General features: G+C 46.2%; 1 long non-coding RNA gene across 3 annotated transcripts in view; it reads right to left on the bottom strand.

Moving 5' to 3' along the window:
- Positions 1–1,211: 1,211 nt before the first annotated feature.
- LOC309970730 overlaps positions 1,212–25,133 on the bottom strand; it is a 35,865-nt gene continuing 11,943 nt past the window's right edge. For 2 of the 3 annotated variants that reach the window (XR_014326700.1, XR_014326702.1), the window contains exons 3-4: positions 5,190–5,253; positions 1,212–5,084 (exon numbers count right to left, since the gene is read on the bottom strand). This is a non-coding gene — a long non-coding RNA (uncharacterized lncRNA). Of the gene's footprint in view, positions 5,085–5,189; positions 5,254–21,430; positions 21,525–25,133 lie in introns of all 3 variants that reach the window. The other variant, XR_014326701.1, reaches the window with a different exon arrangement.

Genomic DNA, 25,133 nt, shown 5'->3' with positions numbered 1-25,133 from the left:
TTTGCCTCCTGCCCGGTAATGGTATCAACCTCTTTCTCATCTCTTCCTCGGGGTTTGATTTTACCGTTGGGTACTTTTTCCATCTGCTGATACTTGCTTTCACCTATTACTTTCAAATTCCTGAGGATAACAGCAGGTTGCACAGAAAGACTCGCTTAATAATTTTAAATCTGGGGGGTATAACTGAACCAAGAGGTGGAAGACCCCTCGGAAGGCATCGTGTCCAAGCCTCACGCAACACCAAAGACACACCCACAGCTTCCTCCAGATGGCCCGCGACTGGCCTGGGCACCCACCTTCTCTAGAGCAGACCACTGCAGGCTATTGGGCTGACTTCTTGAAAGAGTTCTTCCTTAAGGTAAGAGACTGTAAAGATACAATCTGCCATTTACTCGGGCTCCCCTTAGAAACTGTGAAGTCGGCCCTGGCTTTTCTCGCTCACACCCTAACTCCTAGCAGGCACAGGGGTGACCCAGTGGGAGAGCTCAAGCCACGTATGACCCATGTGGGGTCTCTGCCCCACCCCACTCACATCGAAAGGGCCATCTGGATGGCTTCCGCCTCAACTGTGGAAGCGGAGCCTAGACTCACCCCGAGAGGCAGGTGGACGCCAGACCCACCCGCTGTCAGAGACTGGTGTGCGGGGTCTGGGCCACCACTGCTTAGCTGAGAAGTGTCAGGCCTTAGCATGGGTGGGAGACAGCCATCAGGGACCAGAGCACAGCTTGCAAAGTGAAAGAAAAGCCTATGGGCACCATGCAGGTAATACAAATGACGAAAATGGGTCACACAGGGAACACGAATTCGTTGCCAACCTTTAAAAATCATTAAATTTTATGTAAAGATCTGGATTGTTGGTTTTTCCTTAAAAGAGCAGATGATGCGGGACCCTTAAGCCTGTATCTCACATGGAAACAAACAGCTACCACTGAGCAGGCGCTGTCCTCTCAGGAGGGCAGGCTCTCTCCAGTCTGCCAGACCTCACGACTCCTTTGTCAATTGCTTGACCCCTGGGCCAGAGGGTCCTCGCAACTTGGTTTGCTGGGGCAGTCCCAGTTTAGGCCTATTGTCCTTGTTTAAGTATTAACAGCATCGCCCCCTCACTTTATTATATGGTCACCTAGACATAATGCACAAGCCACCCCCCCCCCACACACACACACGCTGACCACTGAATTCACACAACCACATGTCAAGCACAGAACCCTGTTATAAAGTGATTTTATTAAATTGATTTGGACATACTGTAGGTCAAATAATATTTTCCGAAGATAACAATTATGGACTTTAAAGCTCGACATAAAATTAGTAGCTTCAAAAGTGTTAGTCATATTCCCCAGCAACAGCATGATAAAATAATTCAACTATGTAGAAATATAGAACTCTAGGACTAGCTGGAAACTCAGAAATCATTTAGCCTAATGTCCTCATTTTGTAAGTGAGAAAACTAGACTCAAAGATTAAGCAATTTGCCCAAGCTCACATACCTAACAGTAATACAGCTACAAATCAAACCAATTTTTCCTAAACCTATAATTCTATCAGTGATATTTCAACTGGCTCTCTATCAACTAAAAGTCTAGGCTTTTCTCTAACGCTCCACACTACTGTGACACGGAAGTGTGTTAAGACACTACAGTAAATCGTAGTCGAGGAATTCAGGCCTGGAAGGGGCTTTATCAAATAACTAAGCCAGCCCTCTCTTTGCGAAAATGAGGAAACATGAGAAGCAACTTCCCAAGGGCTTGTTAACAGAGTTTCTGGATCAAAATTCAGATGGTAACAAATTTACCCCCAAATCCCACCTCCAGTTTCATGGCTCACCCAGTAAGTTATGTGCTCCTTTTAAATCTCCTTTATGCATTGAGGTTTTAGTTATACAAGAAACCCTTCCAGTCAAACATAAGAAATTAATTCAAATATGAAGAGAAAATCAAGCTTCGTTTCAGTATTTCGATGACTATTTCGGGTAGTTCATTTTCCAACCTCTCAGACAGTGGACAGAGACCGCTAACCTGAACACCCATTTCAGAGCTTTCAAAGAGCCTTAATTTCCCCAAAGACTTCCTGAGCAAAAGGACTACATGTGGGAAATCAATGAGAATAGGAATGAGAAGGGAAACAAAGTTAAAAATTAGTTGCTTTTTGTTGTCATTGGGGACTTTTGGTCTTCTAAACATTCCTTGAGTTCCTCCACATGAGTTTTTAATACCAATCTAGCCAGAAAAAAAAAAAAAAAGAAAAAAAAAAGGCCTATAAATGTCAGGATACTGAGCAGCTCAGTATCTCTCCCCCTCCCCGCTGCACGCTGCCCTCACCGCCGGCCGCCACCTCCTGCTCCGGAAGCTCCCCGGCAGGACCGCGAGCCCCCTGCAGCCGCCCCTGTGCTGCCCCCGGAAAGGCCTCCCTGCCCGCTACCTACCGCTGCCCCCCGCCCCACCCCCACTGCTCTAAATCTTCACCCTAGGTTATTTTCTCCGTATCACTTAATCACTACCTCAAACTACATTATTTATTTGTTTACTTGCTTATCATCTGTCTCCTCCACCAGAAGTCAACGCCACGAGAGTAGGGCCCTTGTCTGTCTTACTCAGTGGTATTCCCGGTACCTGGCACAGTGCCTGGCACGTAGGAGGTGTTCAATAAATACTTGTTGAATGAATGAAGAAAGTTCATGCCTACAAAGGAACTGATATGTAATCCTCAATGAAAAGGTATCGAGGACTCCTACACATTATTGCCCCAAAATCACAGAATCAGAGACAATATATTATTAGTGAGGCCTCCTACCATCCGCTTCTCCTATGGTCTCCCCAAGCCAGTAAGGGGCTCCCCTTGTTACCAAAGGAGCCTGAGAGGGCAATTCTGGATGGAGAAGAGTTCTAACTTTGCTTGCTTCTTCCTCCCTATTTACATTCAGCTATTTCCAAAAAAATTCAAGTTAAAAATATGTGATGTAGCCACTAGAAAATTAAGTCTGACTAACATAGAGACACAGTGATTAGCAGAATTCACAAAATTAAAGTTCAAGGGCATGTATGTCTGCCAATGATTTCGCCAACAGACAAAGTAAATGGAAATTATGAGTCACCTAAAATCTAAAATGAAATTTAATGCCATCTAGGAAGGGGTGGATATTTATGAGTATTTTGAGGATATGCAGGTACAGTGAGTTCAGAAGTAACGGGATATATGGACAGATACGTAGAGGCTGAATCGAGTGGTGACCTCAGAAATACCAGAACACGACTTCGTGGGAGCTGGCCGTTTTCAAATGCATTCACCAGTATGCTTGGATCAAGAGAAGGTCGGTCATGAGCTCCCGAAATGGGGGAGTATCTGGGGTAACTTTTAGGTAAAGTGTAGACAGAAGGTGACTCAGGAGGCTGGGCAAGGATCATGGTTTCCTGTGTAGTGTTTCAACTATGGAGGCATCGCGCCAGAATTCCAGGAAACACACACCACGACTGGGACCTCACAGCCTGTCCTGGGCAAACACGTGGAGGGATTCCAGATTCAAAGTCAAGCTGTGGAACACACTTGGCATGAATCCAAAAAATCAACCTCACACGTGCCTCTTGGAAAACAATGTTCTGCTGGGGCTTGCTGTAAAAATTTCTTGGGTCAATGTAGGTATTTACAGGGTTTTCCTTCCTAGTGGCACTTATGGGTTTTAGGATTTTTATCTCTTAGCAAAACGCTTTATATAACTGATATTTTGAGATGGTTTCTCTCCTTTGTGTGCACTCTCTGGTGGATGCAGAGGCTGGTGCTCTGACTGAAGGCCTTCCCACACTCATCACATTTGAAAGGTTTCTCCCCCGTGTGCACTCTCTGATGGATGCAGAGGCTCGAGCTCTGGCTGAAGGCCTTCCCACACCCACAGCATCTATAGGGCTTCTCCCCGGTGTGCACTCTCTGATGGATGCAGAGGCTCGAGCTCTGGCTGAAGGCCTTCCCACACTCATAGCATTTATAGGGCTTCTCTCCTGTGTGGACTCTCTGATGCATGCAGAGGCTAGAAGTGTGCCTGAAGGCCTTCCCGCACTCTTCACATTTAAAGGGCTTCTCTCCGGTGTGGACTCTCTGATGCATGCAGAGGTTTGAACTATTGCTAAAGCCCCTTCCGCACTCACTACAGACATAGGGTTTCTCACCTGTGTGAACTCTCATGTGAATCTGAAGGTGTGAGCTCCAGTTGAAGGCTTTGCCGCACTCGTAGCACTTATAGGGCTTCTCCACCGTGTGGATCTTCTTGTGTCTATTGAGCTTTGTTGTGGTGCTAAAGTCCTTCCCGCAATCATCACATTTATACGCCTTCTCTCCCGTGTGGTCTCTCCAATGGATATGGAGCTCTGACAGATGAAAGAAACCCTTGTCGCACTTGTCACACTTATGGGGCTTCTCAGCAGTGTGAATTTTCTGATGCATAAAAAGATCTGCTCTCTCAGAGAAGAATTCCCTACACATGGGGCACTTGTAGATCATGTTTCCTATTTGGTATCGTGATTTAGCGGAGAAGATTTCCTCACAACTACTACAGTTACAGGGCTGCTATTTCACAGAGTCTCTCACTTGGCCATTTTGGTGCTTATCTCAGGCTGGCTCTGCTCGGGAGGTTCGAGGCCGGCCTAAGCTCTCCCCTGCCTGTCTTTCTATGGAAGGTTCCTCCCTGCATAGTGCTCCTCACTCGGTATTATTATTGATTAGAAAGTGACATTTACTTCCACGTGGACTCTGTAACTCGTTAACACAGAACTTTCTTTGAGATCCTGAGCTGCCAACATTCCAAGGGGCTCCCAAGGTAGAAACCTTTGCGTTTTTAAGCCCCTGGAATCTTCCTCTTGCAGAATAATCTCGTACTTCTCAGTTGCAGGAAAAGGTCTGCACAGTGCCCCCTGTAGCCAAGGGTGCGATACTGCGTGCTGGTCTCGGTCACCAGGAGCCTCCCCTTGCAGAGTCACAATGACATCCTGCCTCCTGCACATCAGATAGGAGCCTCCCGGGAAGCCAGCGCCTTGGGTCCAGGTGTGTCAGTCCTTCCTGGTGAGGATTCCCTACGCAGGTGTCACTCCGGCAGTCTCCTATAACAGAAACATAAATACTTACACTGAAAATGCCTTTCTTGTCCAGAAAATTGCTATGGATTCCATAATTAATTTTATAAACGTGACAGCAGTAACACAGACCTTTTTTGTTCTTGAGGAAGGAGCTCTTATCTTCCAGAGAGACGTGTCTCTTGGATTTGCAGGTCTGAAGAAGAGAATTTGTAGATATCATGCTCCTGTTCATAGCCCAAGTACATAATCCAATTACAACCACTTACTGTAATTATCTGAGCAACATCAAGGGAATACTATTGAAAAAGAAAAGAAATCCTCAGAAGACCTACATGTGAGTATGAGAAGCAGCTGTCCTGCATAAAAGGCACACGAAGGAAAACGCACTCCACTTGGAACTTCAGAAGGGAAAATGTTGCTTCTGGAGCTGAAACATAGTATCGAGTCACCTCCCAATCCACAGAAAGAATAAATATATGACAGCATCAAATGTCATTCCCTTGCTTAACTGTCCTCCATGGTTTCCTGATGTACTTAAAATCCAAATCCTTAACCTAAAAACCAAGGTCCTGCATGACCTTGCCCCCAAGCTCCCCGACCTCACGCGTGGCTTGGTGTGTGAGCCGCCTCTCCCCTACGTAAAGAAGGCCCCTGGCTAACGCTCTATTTTAACCTCTTATTTGATTCCTTCAAAGCGCAGAGAACCTGTAATTATCTTATGGTTCCTTGCTTCTTGTTCTGTGTCCCGTACTAGACTATAAATGCCAGGAGGGAAGAACTCTGTATGTTGCTCGCTGTTACATCCTGGCAAAGGGGAGGTGGGGAGGTGTTTCAGTTAGCATTTGTTGAACGCATCTCCAGAGTACTTTATGACACCGCCTCTCTCCTGCAGACGTGGCCTGCTTTCTTCTGCTACAGCAGATAAAGGTACATTTTCCAGTGCCTTGTTACCAGGCTTTTGATAACCAACATGGGACAAAATATATACCAAACAGAAGGAGAGGAAACAGAAGAAAATTCCAAAATATTCAATCTGAAATCTTTTGAGGTTTAGGATGCCTTAGCCACCTTTTCATGCCCTGTTCTTTATACTCAGTAAGTGATACTTCAATTAATTAACGAAATTAACAGATCTTAAAATAACACTCTCCATAATATGTTTTATATAAAGATAGGGTACATGAGAGATTGAGATTTCTTCAACATTAAAACTGCAAAATAAATTGCACTGTTTCTAGATGGAAGTGTTAGAATAATGAAATTCAACTAGATAAACAAAATTTCAGCAAAAAAAATATAGTCAATGTCTGAAAAAGTATATATGCATCTATCCTCTGACCCAGTAATCACACTTCTAGAGCTCTATCCCAAGATATACTGCAAACTAGGAATGACTGATGGCCCAGTTTATTGAGGCAGTACTTGTAACAGCAACATTGCCAGCAACCCAAGGCCCGTCCACTGGGGAGTGGCTGAATCAACTCTGGGACTTCATTCAGTGGACTACTGCTCAGCCATTGAAAACAGGGAATGAGAAAGAGCATGATGTACTGATGTGAGTGAACCCAGATAACACTGTTCAGTAAAAAACAAAAAACAAAAAACACAAGGCATAGAATAATAGCTCAAACATGCTACCTTTTGTGCAAAAAAAGAGGGGAATATGAATTATTTAAATATTTCTTTACATGATGTATAAAAGTAAACATGGAGAAGGATAATACAAAATGAATTTTTTTATTGAAGTATAATTACAATGTTCTATTAGTTTCAGGTGTACAGCAAGTGATTCTGTTATACATATATATATATTCCTTTTCAGATTATTTTCCATCAAAGGTTATTGCAAGATATTGTGTATAGTTCCCTGTGCTATACAGTAGGTCCTTGTTGTTCACCTATTTTATATATAGTAGTGTGTATACGTTAATCCCAAACTCCTAATTTATCTTCCCACCCCCATTATCCCCTTTGGTAACCGTAAGTTTGTTTTCTATGTCTGTGAGTCTATTTCTGTTTAATACAAAATGAATTTAAATGGGAGGAAGGAGAAAAGGATGAAGTAAAGTTTCTCTGAATGTAACTTGTGATGTAGTTTTGACTTTGGAGACATATGAATGTTTATAAATTCAAAACATAAAACTAAATAAACAAGAAAAGCAATCCCTAAATTTTGAAAACAAAATGAAGAAAATGAACCTTAACTTTCAAGTTGGTGACACAGCCACAAATGACTTTTGAGTACAGTAGACTGATCGTACATACTCGGGGACATTCTGTTGATAAATAAAGCTGCAAAGAAGTCAAACTTCTTTCAATAGTTTAACTTAGTTATAATAACGGTGGTGTTTTTATAAAGTAGGATAATGCAAATAAGTCATTACGGTAATGTTGTTAGGAACCAAGATTCGAGGTGAAACAAATGAGATACAGATATAAAATCAAAGGTAAGGAAAAAAATCCTATAACGTAAAATTTGACTTAGAAACATCAGTTTGAATTCATATCTTTTTTTTTCTTAAGGCTGTCCATCAAAAAGGCCTGGAAGCAATGACAACCGACAGCAATGGTCCCTTCCCTTATAGACCCTTTTCCACCAAATGGCACAGGGATCCTTGCAGAATGCCTGGTCTCAAGGCCAGAGCAGCACTTTATGAAGTGAGCCTGGGACACCTTGTCATGCCAGAATGTAAGAGAGTCATGGCAAAGGAACACAGATGCCAATTCATGAAGAGACTCCTGCTGGCCAAAAATGGGACAACTAAGCATCAAAAGGAATAATGAATGCAATCCACTGAAACACACTAAATATACAAAACCCCCGAGTTCACAATGACGACAAGGGTTGGGGAGGAGCAGAAAAAGTAAGAGAGGGACAGACAGAGGCAGAGAGACAGACTCAAGGCACTAGACTAAACTGAAAGTTATAGGACACCGATTTTTACCTTTTCTGACACTTGGCAACTAAAAGGAAAGAATGAAAAATCCTTCGTCTATGAACTATCTTTCAAGATGATGCAACAATCCAGCTAGGAAACACGCAACCCTAACGAAATGCGTGATTCAGACCCCGGTAAGAAATGGGTGAAAACGTCAGATGAAAGGCTGATCAAGAACGTTTTACATTTTGAGGATCTGGCTGTCAACCCCTGAACCCACCAATCCATGATGTCAGCGTAACTCCAAGGGGCAACAGGAAACACACAGCGTCATCTGCAACATTCCTGCCAAGCATGCCTCCAGGACTCATTTTTATTTGAAGGAACTAGGAGGGCTAGAGGAACTACCAGGATACCAGCAGAAAAATATCAAAATGTGACGCAGTCCACAGGACAGCTACCCATTTCTGCAACAAGTAAATGGCATGGAGAAAGGGGGAGGGGGGGTTGGGCTGCTCTAGATTACAAAGACTTGAGATAGAACAACCGTACCAGCCAAATGTAACTTGAAGACCTACCTTCTTCAGAATCTGATTCAAATAGGCCAGCTGCTAAAACGGACAACTGGGGAAGCACCGTTAGGGACTAGGTGTCAGATGACACAAGGAACACTGCTCACTGTATTCGGTGTGACAATGCCTTTGCAATTGTATAAACAAATGTCTGTATTTTTTGAGATTTATACTGAAGTTTGTAAGAATGAAAGGACATGATGTCTGAGATGTGTCTTAAAATGCTTTGGCCAAAATAAAAACGACAGACAAAGCAAATGAGGGAGGATTGTTGTAACTGTTGCTTCTAGGTGATGGATAAATGATGAATAAGCTAATCTATCTTCCTCTGTGTATGTCTGTAATTTTTCATGATAACAAAACTGGTTCGTGTTGGGAAAACATTCTTTTCCTGCTCCTCCTGCAATGACAAACTGATCCCAGAACCCGGCACATTGCACAGAGGTGAAACTGAAGTAAACAGATGCAATCCTCCAATGGCTGTGACTTCCCCAATCAATCCTGAGCACGTGAGAACGTGTGCACCGCAGATGTCACTGGAGAGCAGAGGGAAGGTGACGGTGACAAGCAGGGGACACAGGGAGCAGTGCTGCACTCCGCCCTCCTTCCCTCCTGAGCTAATTAACCGAGACGCCATGCGGTTCTCCTGGTGCCCTCCCTCAGAAATGAAGCAGTGAGGGTCAAAGTAGCCATCCAGACTGGCCTCAGGAGAGGCTGACTCTGCTCAGAAGGGTGGAAACACCAAGCTCAGTGATGTGAAACTCCTACAGTTGTCGTACATGAACTCCCGCCAGAGTTTCTCTGGACGAGGAGTCAGGTACTGCCATTCCTTCCAGGTAAAATGCCTGTAAGTCTCACCGCATGAGGGCAAGCTACATTCTGCAGGAAAAAACTCAAGCAAAAGAACCTCCAGCAAATTTGCCATGTGACCAACCAAAAAACAAAAGGAGGACAAACCACCACCCAGGATCCTCACTGTAGCCTTTCCTAAAATAGCACCTGCCTCACTGCTTCCGTACATACAAAGGAGACTGTAAACCCAGCGAGTAGGTAGATGCCACAGAAGTCTACAGATCCCAAGGGCACAACGTCCCCAAGATTCTCTCACTCAAGACGACGTCTCCTATCCAATGTCCCATAATGGCTTTCAAGGGGACAGCCCATTGTTTGACTGTGAGGCCACCTGGGAGACCTGAGGAGGGAGGAACCTTGCACTGAGGTCACCTGGCACTGCCACGGGCGATGTCCCATCTGTCCACGAGACCTCAGGGGCACCCTCAGCAGTACAAGCCTTCAATTTATATTTGAGGAGAACCTCTCAAACAGGAAGGTTAGAGTCCGGCTGAGAAGTGACAGGAAGAAAGCTTCAAGTTGCCCATCTGCCTCAAGTCCCCACCTTCCATGAAAAGAGCCCTCTTCTCTCCCTGTAGTTTGTCCATTAACAGCTGTGCCTCATCTAAACCTTGTGACACCAAACAATACCTGAATTTGTACCCATCTCCCAGCACAGTTAAAAGTGAGGGATCAGCTAATAAACAACTGTGGCTGAAATGCGAGGAAGTAAAAAAATGAGTCCTAAATACAAAGAAACTATGCCCTGAGAGAATAAAAGCTCTGGGCCCTGGCATTGGAAAGGGTCATCTGGAAACGGAGACGCAGGATTAATGGGCTGGGAGAACGGAGCTGTTGCCCTTTGAGTGCTGATCGGGCCAAGAGCTCTCAATTCTAGACGCAGATTCAACCACCACTGTGCTCAGGAGGTAACACTACTACTGGACTGTGGTCTGAGGCACCGCGTCTGCTGCAGTGGCCTTGAATTTCCTTGCAGGCAGATATGCCTGCAGGGAGAGGAGCCCACTCTGGTCACACCTGCAGGGGGCAAAGGTCAAGAGGAAGGTACAGAGGGGGGACGCTGATTTTCTCTCCAAATTTCGGCCTGAATCTGTTGCAGAACTTGAAGATAACAGTCCCTCCACCCTGGGAGGAAGCTCAGGACACTGGGGAGGGAGATTCTGAATGTGGATTTTGAAAGAGGATTATTTAAACTACTTCTGTATAAGCCTTTCACGTATTACTCTCTTTTACACAGCTGTCCCCAGAATATGATGTTGCACAGGAAAAATGGGCGAACTAGTTTTTCAGATTTCTTGTTAAAATGATCCAATGCTTGCAAAATAGAAGGACCCGGGCTGCACAGGGCAGGTGTTGAAGAACGAACAGAAGAGCAGGCGAGCAGGACACCGAGAGTCACTGTCCCACAGGGCCCTGGTGCTAGGCTGACGGGAGGCGTCAGTGTGGCTGCACTCAGCAGAACCAACCACCCAACACAGAGGCGCAGGCCGGGCAATGGCGACCAGCAGACGCTCCAGAACGCTGACTCGGATCTGGATCACGCTCAGTACAGGTTGGACGTGAAATCAAGACCAACCACCCCGACCCAGCAGGAGAGAAATCCAGTCACGCTCGTCAAGGAGTTGGCACCAGAAGCCTCGCCCTCAGACTGTACCCGCGCACCAGGCCGGCTGCTGTTGTGTGCTGTGCTGCAGGTCCTTCTACAGTATTAAGGTTCCTATAAAGCATTAAATATAAATAACCCCACCCTAGAGTAGCAGACTCTTTAATACATCAGTTAAATCTATGTCAACAGAGATCAAACTAACTTCCCATCTAGAACCAGATCTGCCAGAACATGTGGTTTATAGTTCTGTCACTCGAAGGGATAAGGGCACACTTTCTGGGAAAGATAAAAATGAAACAGAATAGGAAAGAAGACATTCCTATGCCTCCAGCCTCAACCAAAAACCCCACCACCAACTGCAGTGCGCTGCACCGGCCATGTGACTCATCTCCCCCACTTGTAGAGCAGGCATTGTGTCATGGGGCCTGGAGAAGATTCTCAAAGATAACCAAAGTGCCGTAGCTCAGATGATGATGCCCTAGACTAGTCACTGTGAAATATAAAGACTCCAAATCAACTTCCAGGTCTCTTAATTCTGGGAAGTGTTTTACGGGAAGATCCCTGTGTTCCCAGCTGCCCTAACACATGTTGGTTCATGCCATGTTGTTTAGTGTTTGAGTTATAAATGATACTCAAGAGAATCCAGCTCACCCAGAAGCAGGCCTAGAAGAAAGTCACCACTGAGGCAACAGTCCTGGAAATTGAACTCAGATGCAGGATCGGCACATGCGTGCATGCAGGTATACGTTCCACAAACATGTAGCACCCAGCATTTGTCAGGCAGCGGGCTACACTCTGGAAGAGCCTATGAAGAACAACACAGCCACGGCTTCTGCATTCGTGCGGTTTACAGTCTAGGAGGGGAAGGAGACAGGCCCAGCATCATGCAAGTGGTGCTGTGGCCGAGCAGGCCCCAGGGACACAGCTGCACGAAGGAGGGCATACTAACTAGTCTTTCGTGACAAGGAAGACTTCTAGTAAACTCTACTTTTAGACTGAAACCGAAAGGACAAACCGAGTTAACCACGAAGGGTAGGAGGACAGAGGGTCTTGGCCTAGAGAAGGGCAAGTGTCTAGAGACAACCAGGACCACCAAGCCTAGGAGCACACGTTCAGCATGTGGAAGGCAAAAGGGGGGCTCTGCCCCGCTCTTACCTCTACCAGATTTTGATGTGAAAGGACACTTCCTTAGAATAAAACTCTAAGGTTCAAAATCAAAGGGGAGTGGGCAGCAATGGAAAAGAATGTTCCGTCTGGAAATGAGAGGGGAGGCTTTCTAATTGATTTGTAGCTTCTGCTGTGGCCACCTCAGCCGTAGGACTCCCTCCTCAGAGCCTGGCCAGTGAGGGAGTGTGGCTCATTCCCGCAGGACCAAGACAGAGCCTGCCTGCGTGTCACAGCCTGGGACAGGGTGGGGAGCATACAAAACTCCACTCACCCGTCCCTGCCACTCCCCTTCCCACAGCAACGGTGACTCCACAACTCCCGAAATCATCATAAACCCTGCCAAGGGATCACATGCTACAGCAGTCGGAAGACTACATGCCCCCTAACGGGCCAAGAATATGAAAAAGCTCCAGCCTCACCCAGAAGTCCTGATCGCTAGAAAACATTCCAAGAAGAAATAAGATTCCACTCTTCCTCTACACTCGTCAAAGCCGATGAAAACCTACAGTCAATCCGACAGCATGATCCTGAGAGCGTGAGTCTCTGTGTAGCGCCAGTCCCGCTTCCCCAGCTGCCCCCACTCCTTCCAACGCTCAGCCCACTGAAAGCCGCCTCTCACCCCGAGAAGTAGCACTTTCTGCCAACCTTTTTTATCCTGCAAAAAACACACACTTGCCAGCTCTTCCACCAACAGTGTGACTTTAAGCAACTCACTTAAGCCTAAGACTCAATTACCTCAAACGTAAAAGAGAAATGATACTCATATCCATCTCTCGGGGCTGTTACGAAAATGAAATGAGACAATGCACAAGCCTAGGCCCCATAAACTCTCCCCCGTCCTTCCCTCAACTCGTTGAACATCGGGAAGGCATGCTGTTTACTGGAGGGTGGCTTCAGGAACCTGCAGTGCTCAGCCGTCAACCTGTCACCTCCCAGCGTCCATACGCTTTCCTGACTGCAAACTCACTTCCTGTTCGGGATCACCTCTCCCTGTCTACGCAGCACTGATGGGCCAATAAATCAGGGTGCTCTATCCTCCCACAGTGAAAACCGAGTCCCCAGACCTTCCCCTCCTGAGTTGGGGGAAATGCTAATAAATACTGGCTACAGAATGACAAAGAAATTCTTTTCCCTAAAACCTCCTCTTGTATCCAATTTCCTAGCTCAGAGTCAGCTGGGTTTGCCGTGGTATCCATCTCTTCCTTCTCCTCTGTCCCTGCTATGCACAGAAATGTTAAAGTATGCTCTAAAATACGTCCTTCACATTGTTTTCCTCACTCACTCCAGGTTCAAGGCCTCTCCTACAACACACTAAGCCAAGAGCCTGACAAACGGCCTGGTTCACCTTAAAACCATGCTCCAGCAGGCGCGCTAAGTCAGATGCCTTCTGGGATCCGGCAGGGAGTATAACCGTGTGCTCTTGTCCGGCTTAAGACATCAGGGGCCAGGGGGTCCCTCCCACCTACTCCCCTTAAAAGCATTCATTCCTACAAATAAAACGTCAGCAGGCTGAAATCAGTCCACCAGCCACAAGTTGAGTCTCTTGCAAAAAACCCAACTTGTGAGCACGGGATACTGAACAACTGTCCAACCTCAGGAAGCTCAGTTCTTTCCAGTTACTGTCGTAGACCAGCAGTTCTCAAAAACCAAGACTCTTGGGGGTTCCAAAACCCTTATAAATCAAGATCAAAATGATTTTCAAAATAACAGTAAGATGTAGTTTACTTTTTTCACTGTGCTGACACTTGCATGGAGGGTGCAGAAGTACTGGCTGGTAAACTGCCGACTCCTCAGGCCCCTCACACAGAGCCCTACGGCAGAGGCACCAAGTGATACCTGTAGTCAAAGTGTTCTTCACCTCCAGGGGCTCACAGTAAGCCAAAGTTTCACTTAAGAATATCCTTGGGCTTCCCTGGTGGTGCAGTGGTTAAGAGTCCGCCTGCCGATGCAGGGGACACGGGTTCGTGCCCCGGTCCGGGAAGATCCCACATGCCGCGGAGCGGCTGGGCCCGTGAGCCATGGCTGCTGAGCCTGCGCGTCCGGAGCCTGTGCTCCGCAACGGGAGAGGCCACGGCAGTGAGAGGCCCGCGTACCGCAAAAAAAAAAAAAAAAAAAAAAGAATATCCTTGAAGAAGCAATAAAAAAATAATTTTACTAAATCTAGACCCTTTTATTACATTTATTACATTTATGTTAAACATATTATGTTTATTACATTGATATGAAATACATACAAATATATTTTCAATGTACATTTATCATATTCTAGATTAAAATGGAAGCATACCAGGTCGCATACCCAAGGGCAATGGTTGCCTAAAGGAAAAGCACTTGTATAAATGTAACTGTCTGAGCTGCAAGCTGAACCGCCTCTTCTTCTCGACAGAACATCATTTTTACTTGAGTGACTACACACTTGCTATGCAGACTTAGGTGCTGGACAGACATCTCAGATAACAGGAAACTGATGGTATTTACTGCCAACTGTCAAATCCGAGCCTTCAGGTGAAAATTGGGATTTTGGAAAACTCCTGTCACCGTGAGCTCTCCAACTTCCTGAGACTTGAAGACTTTCCTGATGAGACTGACAGCAACACTTACCGTGAATTTTCTGATATTACATGTAATGGAACATATAAACATTCTCAGGATCTGCAAAAAGTGAACCAATGTTGCCCAAATGACCAATGTGTCAGGTAACAAATCATTGTGGGTAAAAGATCTATTCAAAGTACAAAAGAGACCAGGGATTTTTAACACAGCACAGTACAAAAGGTTCACTGATAGGACTGCACACTGCAACTAACCTGTAGGAACCTACCACTTGTCAAGTTTCGGTATCGTGTCACAAATGAACTCACAATTACCTGAAAAGGCTACCGAAATCCCTTTTTCAATTCTCTTGTCTGTGAGGCTGGATGTCTTCATCTACTTCAGCTAAAACAACATATTGCCAGAGACTGAACACAGAAGCGGATGTAAATATTGCCACTCTTCCTAATAAATGTTTTCTTGTTTTAGAAAATAGCTATTTTTCATACAAATGTAATTTGTGTTAATGTGTAATGAGTTTGTCATTATTTTTTAATTAATTTTTTTGTGAAGTTTTAGTCTTCATTTCTATTATAAGCATCAATGCCCATAACCCACACAGACAGAAAGCTCTTTGAGGTCCTTAAATAACACTTCTTAAAGCGTAAAAGGATCCAAAGACCAAAAAGGGGTTGAGATTCCATCTCAAACCGACTTTTTTTTTTAAAGCTGAAAGTATGTGAACAAACTGTAAGATGAACACTTACTTATAGCTAGTAATTTCCATCATCAGCCATCATTATTCTGGTTGTAAGAAAAATACCCTCCAAATTCTTCTACAATAACCCCAAAGTCAAGTTCCGTACATGAGAAGACTAAAAGATGAACACTACAAGAAATAACTCTTTACCCAGAGAGATGTTTTATAAAGGATTCAGAAATTATCCCATTAGGTAGAAGTCACTAATGTGTTCCTCTAAGACCTTGATTTTGGTTCCAAGGCCTTGTGATTCTTATTATCCTATATGGTTCCCCCTGGACATAATGGATGTCCCTGTTCATGGACAGAGAACATGGAACGTGTCCCCAGCATGGCTAGGAACTCGTCCTCCTCACAAACCATCAGGAAGTCCCACAAATCAACTCACTCAGATAGTAATTGGGCAGTGGTATGCTAAGGAACCTCTGCTTGGCCCTTTTCTACAGGCCTTGGCAACAAAAAATAAATGGAAAGGCTGTTCAGGTCCCTGGTGCCTGCATGCTGCAGAGGAACAGGGCTAAGAAGTTCAAGGCCATCCCCCGTGTGCTGCAGGGACCTGGGCACACGACAGAGGCAGCATCTACCTCCTTGTTAATCTCACTACCAGAAAATTCCAGTCTAAACTACACATAACAGGGTATAGCTGACCTAGATACTCAAGCTCCACAGGCCCAGTCCACCTCATCTCTGCTCGGCTACCTGTCTCAGAATAACTTGATTATAGCAGTCACTTGTAACGCATCGATTAGGACTGTGAATGTCAAGCCCACTCTATTTTGCTCCTACATCACCATCGGTCCTTGAATAGAAGATATTAGCGGCCTGGAAGACACCCAGGCTGGCTGCCCAAAAGGCCCTTCCTATTTCCCACACTTTTCCCAGTACGTCACTTCTCAAGCTACCAGGGCCGCTTCTCCTCATTACAGTCCCTCTGCACGGGCCCCGGGCCACCTCTACGGTAACGGGTCACAGGGAAGTCCACCTTGTAAGGTCCTAGCCCTCGCACCTTGGTGGCTGGCTTCCCCCAACACTCTACGGCAGCCCCAAAGGCCTCCAGCTAGTCCGCTCCCACACCTCATCTGCCCTCAATGACAAGCCCCTGCAAGGCCCAACTGCGGGCCGCGTTCCTGAGGTGTGCTTCTCACTCACAGAGGTGAGAACGCAGGCTTCCTCATCTTCCAGGCTGACCTCAGGAACGGGAAGCTGGAGGCAGTCCAAGCTGAGAGGGCAGCCTCGCTTACAGTGGCTCAAGCACGCAGCTCTCTCCGGGGCCTAAATCTCCCGGGGCCAAATGCCCAGCCTCACAACACGGTCCAGGCTTCTATCCACCTAAGGGCCAGTTCAGGTGCTCACGCGCTGCATCTACTCACTGGCGTACCACACGCTTCGGAAAACCACAGTGGCCTCAAAGCAGGCTCCTGAAACAGTCCGTCAGTCACCGGCCACTGGCTGCCATTCACACGGCGTCTACTCAGTAACCTGCCCTGACCCCTGTTCCAACACTCCCCGACCTGGCGCTCAAGCAGCACTTCCTGAATCCACCACTGATTATCAGCTGCCTTGGTAATTTATAGGGACAGTTTCCCTGAGGGCACTGAGGCCAACTTTTTAGGTCAAAGGAGTTTCTGAGCCTGAGCAGGAGTCTCCAACTCACCTTTAATGACAACAGTGGGTTTTACATCACTTCTGATGCCTTCCCCTCTGCTTCCCTGCCACCAGTGGGTGAGAAAAGACTCCAATCCAGTGTGACCCCTGAGCACTAAAAGAGAGCCCCTGCCACTGGCTTCCTCAGCCGCTCGCCCAGGATCTCCCAGGGGGCCACCTTATCCCTACCCCGACCACGTTTCCTACTTGGGGCCCCACGTGTGTGGGCTCCTCTCTCCCCGCCCCCTATTCCTGCCCACAAGTCCTGAAAGTCCTAGGTTCCCTGACCTCGCGCCTAATAAAGTTCTCAGTGGCTAAGGATCTGGGCTCTGGGTTTTAATGATCCGTAGGGAAGAGAGCTGCTTTGCTCCTGTCCTTGGGACAACTGCTCTTCGTGTGACTTGGTTTAATGACTCCTAATGGAAAAAAGATAAAAGACAAAAGAAACCGCGCCTGATTTTTCTTTAACTAGAAATTATCTCAGAGGCTATGAAATTAGGTCTGGAGAAGGGCAACAAAAAGTATGGAGGGAGTGAGGCCAAGTTTTCTTCTGAGTCTGAGAAGGAAGTCTGAGAAGGACAACTGCCTGTGTGATTACGGTGATAAAGGATGACATAGGTATATACTCCTCAGCTTCCCTCCAGCCCAGTCCTCCCACAAAAATGACCTCTGGAATGACACAGCGGGGCGTGGGCCTGGCTCTGCCGCTTGCTGTGTGACCCCGGCTGATCTAAGACTGATCTGTAAAAATATGGATAATCGTGTCTACAACCCTTTGCTGTGATAATTAAAGAAGATAGTAAGTGTGAAAGTACTTATCAGAGTGCCCCCAGCTTGGCTGAAGCCAAATAAATGCGAGTTTCCTTATTTCCCTTATTTTGACTAGTGCATGACACACTCCTTCATTTGCCTCATGTCACAGGCAGAGGCCTCCCAAGACCCCCCAGTGTGTTTCCCAGTAATTACGGTTCCTCCTCTGCTCCAAGTCAAGCGCTGCTTTCACACCTTCGTGTCTGTCTCCTGCACCTCCCGCTTCTACCCAGCAGTTTTTCCTTCTTGATGCTCTATTCATAGGATTGTCTTAAAATCCTTGACTGCAGTGACATTTCCTCACACTCTGGACTCCACCACCACACCATCTGTTTCCTGCTCTTCGACACTGTACACAGGAACGCCCAAGGAATGGGACACGATGTGATTTGCTTCACTGATGGCCCCTGTGTGAGTACCACATATAAGGCCCAAGTTTACCTTATCTAGTAAATGTGTAACATCTATATACATTAGGAATCATAATAATTTGGTGGGTGGAACACTGGGCTTGCAGTAAGAAGTTCTAAGTTCAAATTCTTGATCTGACACTGAACAGCTGTGTGGCCACAGATCACTCATTCTCAGCCTCAACTCACTCATCCAGGAAATGGATGGTCAGACCCACTGTTAGTCATACAGATGCTCACCCTCGCTCTCATCACGGGGCTTAAGGGCCTCTGCCTCATTCTGTCCCCAGGAAGGAGCAGTGAAGACCGGGAAGCAGTGGGGGGTATGGGAGGGGGGACTGAGAACAAAAGCTTTTCGGGACACAACAAGGATGCTTAGAGAGTCAATGCACCTAAGCACTACAGCCTGTAAGACTGTGCCCTCGCCTGCACAACCTGCCTTTTCCTGTCCCTTCCCTTTGGCTGATTCCATTGGCTTTGTCTTCCTCAGGGGACCAGCCTTTCACAACTGGGCCAGGGGATTCCCCTGCTCCAAGGCCTGCAGGAGTGGGGCCGGGGCAGGGCCGGGACAGCAAGCACAGCAGGCTCAGGTCAGAGGAGCTCTAATGCACAGTGAGAATGACTCTCGTTTTTCAGACTTGATTCCTCCTCGTACTGCTGGAGGACTAAGACCTACAGGGACAAAATCCATGTTCGGGCCTAGAAGAAAAAGGACCAGAGACTAGAAAGCTCAAGCCACCCTCAGGGAGAAGCAAAGGAAATACCTGAAGGTCACACAGGGCCTGGCCAGCTAAAGGAAGGATACACACAGACTGGGCCCAGGAGACCGCGACAGAAATGAAAAGTGGATTTTTAACAGGACTGTCCCCAGTGACGCTGGGATTGGGAGTATAACGGTAGTTGGCAGGTCAGAAAATTAGAGATTTGGGATTCTGTTTTTTTTATGCATTTTTAAAATTGTGGTTAAAACTACATAATAAAATGTACCATCTTAGCCATTTTTCAGTGTAGAGTTCAGTAGTGTTAAGTATGTGATGTGCACATTATTGTGAAACCTCTCCAGAACTTTTTCATCTTGCAAAACTGAAACTCTGTACCCACTGAACAACTCCCCCTTCCATTCTGCTTTGTTTCTATGAATCTGACTACTTTAAATATCTCCGATTCTGGATATTTTTATGCCTGGGTCACAACCTGTAACTTGTTCTGTTTGGCAAACCAAGGTAAGTATGTATGGGCGTGACAGAGCTGTGCAGCAGGCTCACTCAGGAAGCACGCACTGCAAGAGCAGCTAACTTCCTACAGCCACACAGAGACAAGCATAATCCTACAACCGCACAGGCCATGGCCATCAGAATTCAGGATTAGCATGGAGAGAAATGCATCACCACCCCACTCTCAAAAAGAGCCAGGGAATGGTTACAAAACCCAGTGCAGAACGTCAGCATTCAGGCTTTTGACCTGGTAGGACTAGCACCTGAGGGTGATCAGTGCCATTTTGGAAACATACGCTATTAAAGACTACTAACAAATTTGGCCAGTGGTCCCAGCGAACACTCCTCACCTCCAGGAACTCTAGGCAGAAATGTGCATAGGACTGAACCAGAAATACAAAACACATGAATACTTCATCATTAGCTAGGCCTGTGAATCCCATTCCTGATGCAGCATTCCACAGCGGGGCTAGATCACATGGAGAACTCCTTTTCCCTCTGTTAGTGGTGACCTTGAGCTTGAGACCAAAGTAATTATGGGCAGAACAGGAATTCATAAACTACTAGGCCTGTATCTCAAGTTTTACTACTCATAAAAAAGGAGGCTGACTGAGGGGACCCAAGTCAACACCAGAGAGAATGGAGCCACAAAGGGACAGAGAAGAGAGAAAGATCATTTGCCACCATGCCCAGGTAGACTCGCCCAGGCTTCCAGACAGGGCCGGGGCCTGGAAGTCAACCCAGCACCCGGAGGAAGAGAGGAGAGCAGCCTCTCTTCCCCTGGGCTGGTCAGGAGCAGCCCCAGCCTTCCCACCCTGCCAAGTAGAGTCAGGAAAGAGAAAGACACCACACCTCCCCACAGGCTTAACCTTCTCACTGTGCACGGTAACTACACCCACTACAGCAAAGGCCACTGAAACGTCCTTTATCTCACTGAGTCAGTTCTCCTCGTGCAGGAGGGACGTGAAGTCAGGGCAGGGAGAGGCCCAGAGCTGAGAACTCAACCTCTGGCAGTGAGGGAAAAAGATGAGAAGCCACATGCCCCAGGCCAACAACCACTGAGACAGGGTTCTCCTTCCTCTTGCTGCCCAGCCATGCATAGCAAGAATGTAAAGTTTTATCATGAACGTAAACCACAGCGATCCAGACTGCGTGTTCAACTGGAGTATTTTGGATTTCAGCAATGACCAAATAAAGAGGAACAAATACCTGTCCTATGTAAAATATACGTTGTCTTCTTGAGTCAAGCTGAAGGGAAAAAAAAATTATTAAAAAATGATCACAAATCCAAAGGCTCAAAAGAAAATGAAGGGAAAAAATGCTTGTGCTGGAAACACGCTGCTCTCAGAATCATGTCTGCACAGAGACTGATGTAACAGAGTCCCCAGTAAGAAGACTTTCAGGAACTCAAATTTAAGGAGAAAGCTGCTGTTCAGACTTTGGAAGAAAACACCAGAAACTTACGGAGTAACAAACTCAGCTTAAAAACAAGCTGTGATATCTCAGTGAAGACAGGACCAATGGAAAGAAAACCAGGAGGGCATCAGTCTAGAAAGCAGGTTTCTGGTCCCGAAGGCCTTCAGGACAGCAAAGGAAAATGGAAGAGAGAGAGCGAAGCTTTAGTAGCCAATGGCTTACATGAAATCAAGAAAATCAAACTCCAGAGGTACAAAGAGGAACTCCAGATGGGACAAAGGTGCTTCTGCTGTCTTCAGAGTTAAGGAAAGTTGTCTAAGGCCTAGAGAACTCAAAGCCAGAGAGAGGCAAGAGCTTTCTCAGAAAAATCATGAGACAGGGAGACTTTCCTCCTCACTGAGTCCGAAAGGGAACATGCTTAGAAAAAACTCCAGAGACAGTTTCGGTTTAGAAATAGTTGAGGGCGATTCTCCATCGAGGAAAACGGTCAAACAAGGGGAAAACTTACCACAGTGACAGAAGTCAAAACCCCCAAGACATTCCAGAAGAAGAGGCAGAGGCAGGGCCCACAGTGGCTGAAGGGCAACAAAAGCCTCGGGATCCTGCTGGGTTAGAAACATGCAGAGAGAAAAGTAGAAGGTTTGTATTGTGGAGAATTTAGGATCACAAAGTTTTTTGAAGAGCTGACTATTATACATGTGGGGTCCCAGCTCAGAAGATAGGTAGACCCACTTATATTTAGGATTTATATAAAAATATGGAATTCAAGGCCTGTAGGGCCGAACAGAGGATGAGAAAGCCTGAGAAACTCTAGAAAGGAAATTCCAGGCAAGCCTGCACAACTTCCCTTCAAGATATAGGAATTCTAGTATCATAAGTAGCCTCTTGATAGGAACTTTATCCAAATTGAGTTTTAGGTTCACACTGGATACTGAGTAACTGACTCGGATTGGCTGGAATCCTAGAGAGTCTAAAATCAATACTGTTTTTCTCACTTATTTTCCAGGTGAGAGGCTGCTGAAGGAGCAGAGACTAGAGGCGGGGTGAACGAGTTCATACCCTGGTTTTACCACACGCTAGCTGTGCAACCTTCACCTAAGAGATTAAGAGTGGGGTTAATGGAGATAATAAAAGGCAACTGACCTTGAAAGGTAACATTATAAGGTAGTTTAAGGGTTAAATAAATTAACGCATGACAAGTATTTAAAACAGTGCCTATGGTCTTCCCTGGTGGCACAGTGGTTGAGAGTCCGCCTGCTGATGCAGGGGACACGGGTTCGTGCCCCGGTCCGGGAAGATCCCACATGCCGCAGAGCGGCTGGGCCCGTGAGCCATGGCCGCTGAGCCTGCGCATCCGGAGCCTGTGCTCCGCAATGGGAGAGGCCACAACAGTGAGAGGCCCGCGTACCGCGACAAAAAACAAAAGAACAAAAAACAGTGTCTAGAAACTGTTAAGGGCTCAACGAAGTTTAGCTATCATTAGCATTATTTTATTTATTCCATCTACTTCCTCCCCTCTCTGCTATATTCTAAAACTGCTAAGAGTAGTTTGGGTATAGATTCCAAGATGTATTTTAAAGTTCGGGGAACATCTCTTTTCCTTGGGAAGTGATGACACATTAAGGGAGTTAGGGATCAAACTGCTGCCATGTTAACATTCGGATGCAACATTCTCCTAAATGTGGGGAATCTAGGGACGGTGCTAAGTTACTATATGTCTATATAGCTCCCCAGAAATCTGGGGGGAAGGAAACATGCAAATGATACGAGGTTGGAGTTAAGCCAACTCTGCTAACATCTATCTGAAGCAGCTCTATCACTTCAGCAGAAACCACTAACATGAGAAATGGAGTCCTACAGACTGCCCTGAGTGACCCTGCAACATCTGAAACTGAGTCAAATGGGGAGAAAAAGGAAAACCAAAAATGCTTTCAATATATTTAGGGATTTTAGTTTCTAAAATGGGAACAAAGGGTTGACTCAGAATGAAGGTTGTTAATAGGATATACTTTAAAGGGCAGGAATTTCAAATGGTTGAGAGGGGGCCAGGTTTTTTCTTCTTGCTGAATTACACATGCCAATCATGGTGCCTGCAAATCCTACTGATGGGAACGGCCTCAGCTTTAAGGATAGGCCCAGCTGCTGCAGACCATATAACCGCTCCATCTCACCTCACCACAGGGTCTTAGACTACGTGCAGACACCTGACCCATGAGCTTAACAGTGACCTCTGCTGTGGCCTGGAATAACAGTAAAAGCTGCAACAAAGTTGTATTCCCAATCTCTCTCTCTCAGGAATCTAAACAATATTGAAAACGAGGTGATTAGCCAGGAGACATGAAGCTGAAAGGTGACTACGTACAAAGGAACTGGAGCGGTCACGAGCAATCACAGCAAACCAGAGTCATGAGGAAGTAGAATCTCTAAGTAAGGTAGAGAAAAGATAGATGGGACAGGAAAAAAGAAAAAACCAGATGGCAGCAAGAGGAAAAAGACGCAAAGGAAAGACAGCTGCCTTGAGACCCCACTGTCGATAGGAGAGACTGCTTGTCTCCGAGCTGCCTTAGTTAACGACAGTTTTCTGGCCCAGGTGCATCCTTACGCCATATCCCGTTTCCTAAAATGGAATGGATCTCTGCTCCTTGCAACAGAAAATCGCTAACTAAAACAGTTACTTCAGCTCCCCTGAGGATGGAGTTTTCCCAGGAGGCAGCTCGGTGCCTCCAACCAACAGACTCCTGGCAAGTCCACCCCAGCCAGACGTGCCTAGATGTCGCAACAGAACGGGGCGGGGCGGGGGGGGGTCTCATTCCCTAGGCTCCTTCGGCACAGGCCCTAGGGCTTATGAGCATCTCAATGGCCTATGAAAATGTTTGAGACCTGAAAAAAATATTTACTGGATGTAAAATATGAAAATAAAATCATAAAATCAAAGTTAATAAATGTTTAATGCCTACAACTAGTCTAATGAAGCTTAACTCACAGTTTTGTATAAGCTTATTTCATGTGGGATGTGGGTACATTTTTTTAATACGTTTGATATGTGACATGGTAAAGGCCACCGAAGATAAGAGTGCTGAGGCCTTCTAAGGACTGCAAACCAGTCCCGCGGAAGGAGACATGCTTGGGTGTAAGCTGCAACCCACCCACCCTGCCCTCCGCAGAAGTTTACACTTAAATATTATGCCTTACTACTCAAAACCAAGCAGTCTGAAGTTAGAACTCAAGCCTCACCTCCCAAATTTAAACACACTGTAACTTTGGCACTCCTGAATTAGGGGTCTATTATTTTTTCTTAATGTAATATTTTACAAAAATGAAGCCAAACAACTTCTACTAGCCATCCTATTAGTTTTACCAAAAAGAAGGGAAAACATGTTATTCAGGCTACAAATGGTCCTGTATGTTTGAAGGACATCTGTCAGAATAATAAATCAAAAATTGGTCACATTTACTCTCTCCTTGTGCAAGAGTCACCATGAATGTCAGGAACAGATCCAAACATTCTCTCCCATTTGGCCAGATTCTTAATCTGAGAAAAACAGGAGGTAGTTCAGAAGTTATACGAGATTTAAATCTTATACCTGTAAAAGCAGAAAGGCAAATATAATTCTCCTTCCACAGTCACTGCTGATTAGGGCTCTCACTGGGTGAGCACAGAGAAGCTCACCGTCTGTTCCAGCTACGACCACTGCCCTCTCCCCACCTTCTCTGCTGGCCTTCCCTGCAGACCTCTACACTTCCCGGTCCTGCCCCCCCACACCCACTCCCCCTTCTATACCCCACCCCCACGACGCCTCTTCTGCAAAGCTGTTCCCTGGGAGTTCCCTGGCCGTCCAGTGGTTAGGACACTCCGGGCTTTCACTGCCGAGGGCCCGGGGTCCAGTCCTTTGTGAAGGAACTAAGACCCTGCAAGCTGTGTGGTGCAGCCAAACAAAACAGAAAAACCAACCAAACAAACAAAACCATTGCCCCCCTCGTCAGAGCGCAAGGCCAGACCCTTGCTCCTGTTTCACTCTTTGACCCTAGGTTACACACGTCTCCTCTGTCCCCAGTTCCCTGCACTTTCTCACCTCTCCTCAGGCCTTGCTGAAGGCATTGACCATTTCTTTTATTCCTTCTTTCTAAACACCAGTGTCCGCTAAAGGTACATCCTGACTCCATTTTTTTTTAGCTCAACCACCTGCCTGGCTTGAATGAGAACCATTTCC

This window comes from Leucopleurus acutus, assembly GCF_964270905.1.
Source record: "Leucopleurus acutus genome assembly, chromosome: 13".
NCBI classification, from domain to species: domain Eukaryota; kingdom Metazoa; phylum Chordata; class Mammalia; order Artiodactyla; family Delphinidae; genus Leucopleurus; species Leucopleurus acutus.
The sequence above is the reverse complement of the archived record's forward strand: the minus strand, read 5'-3'. Positions and strand labels throughout refer to the sequence as shown.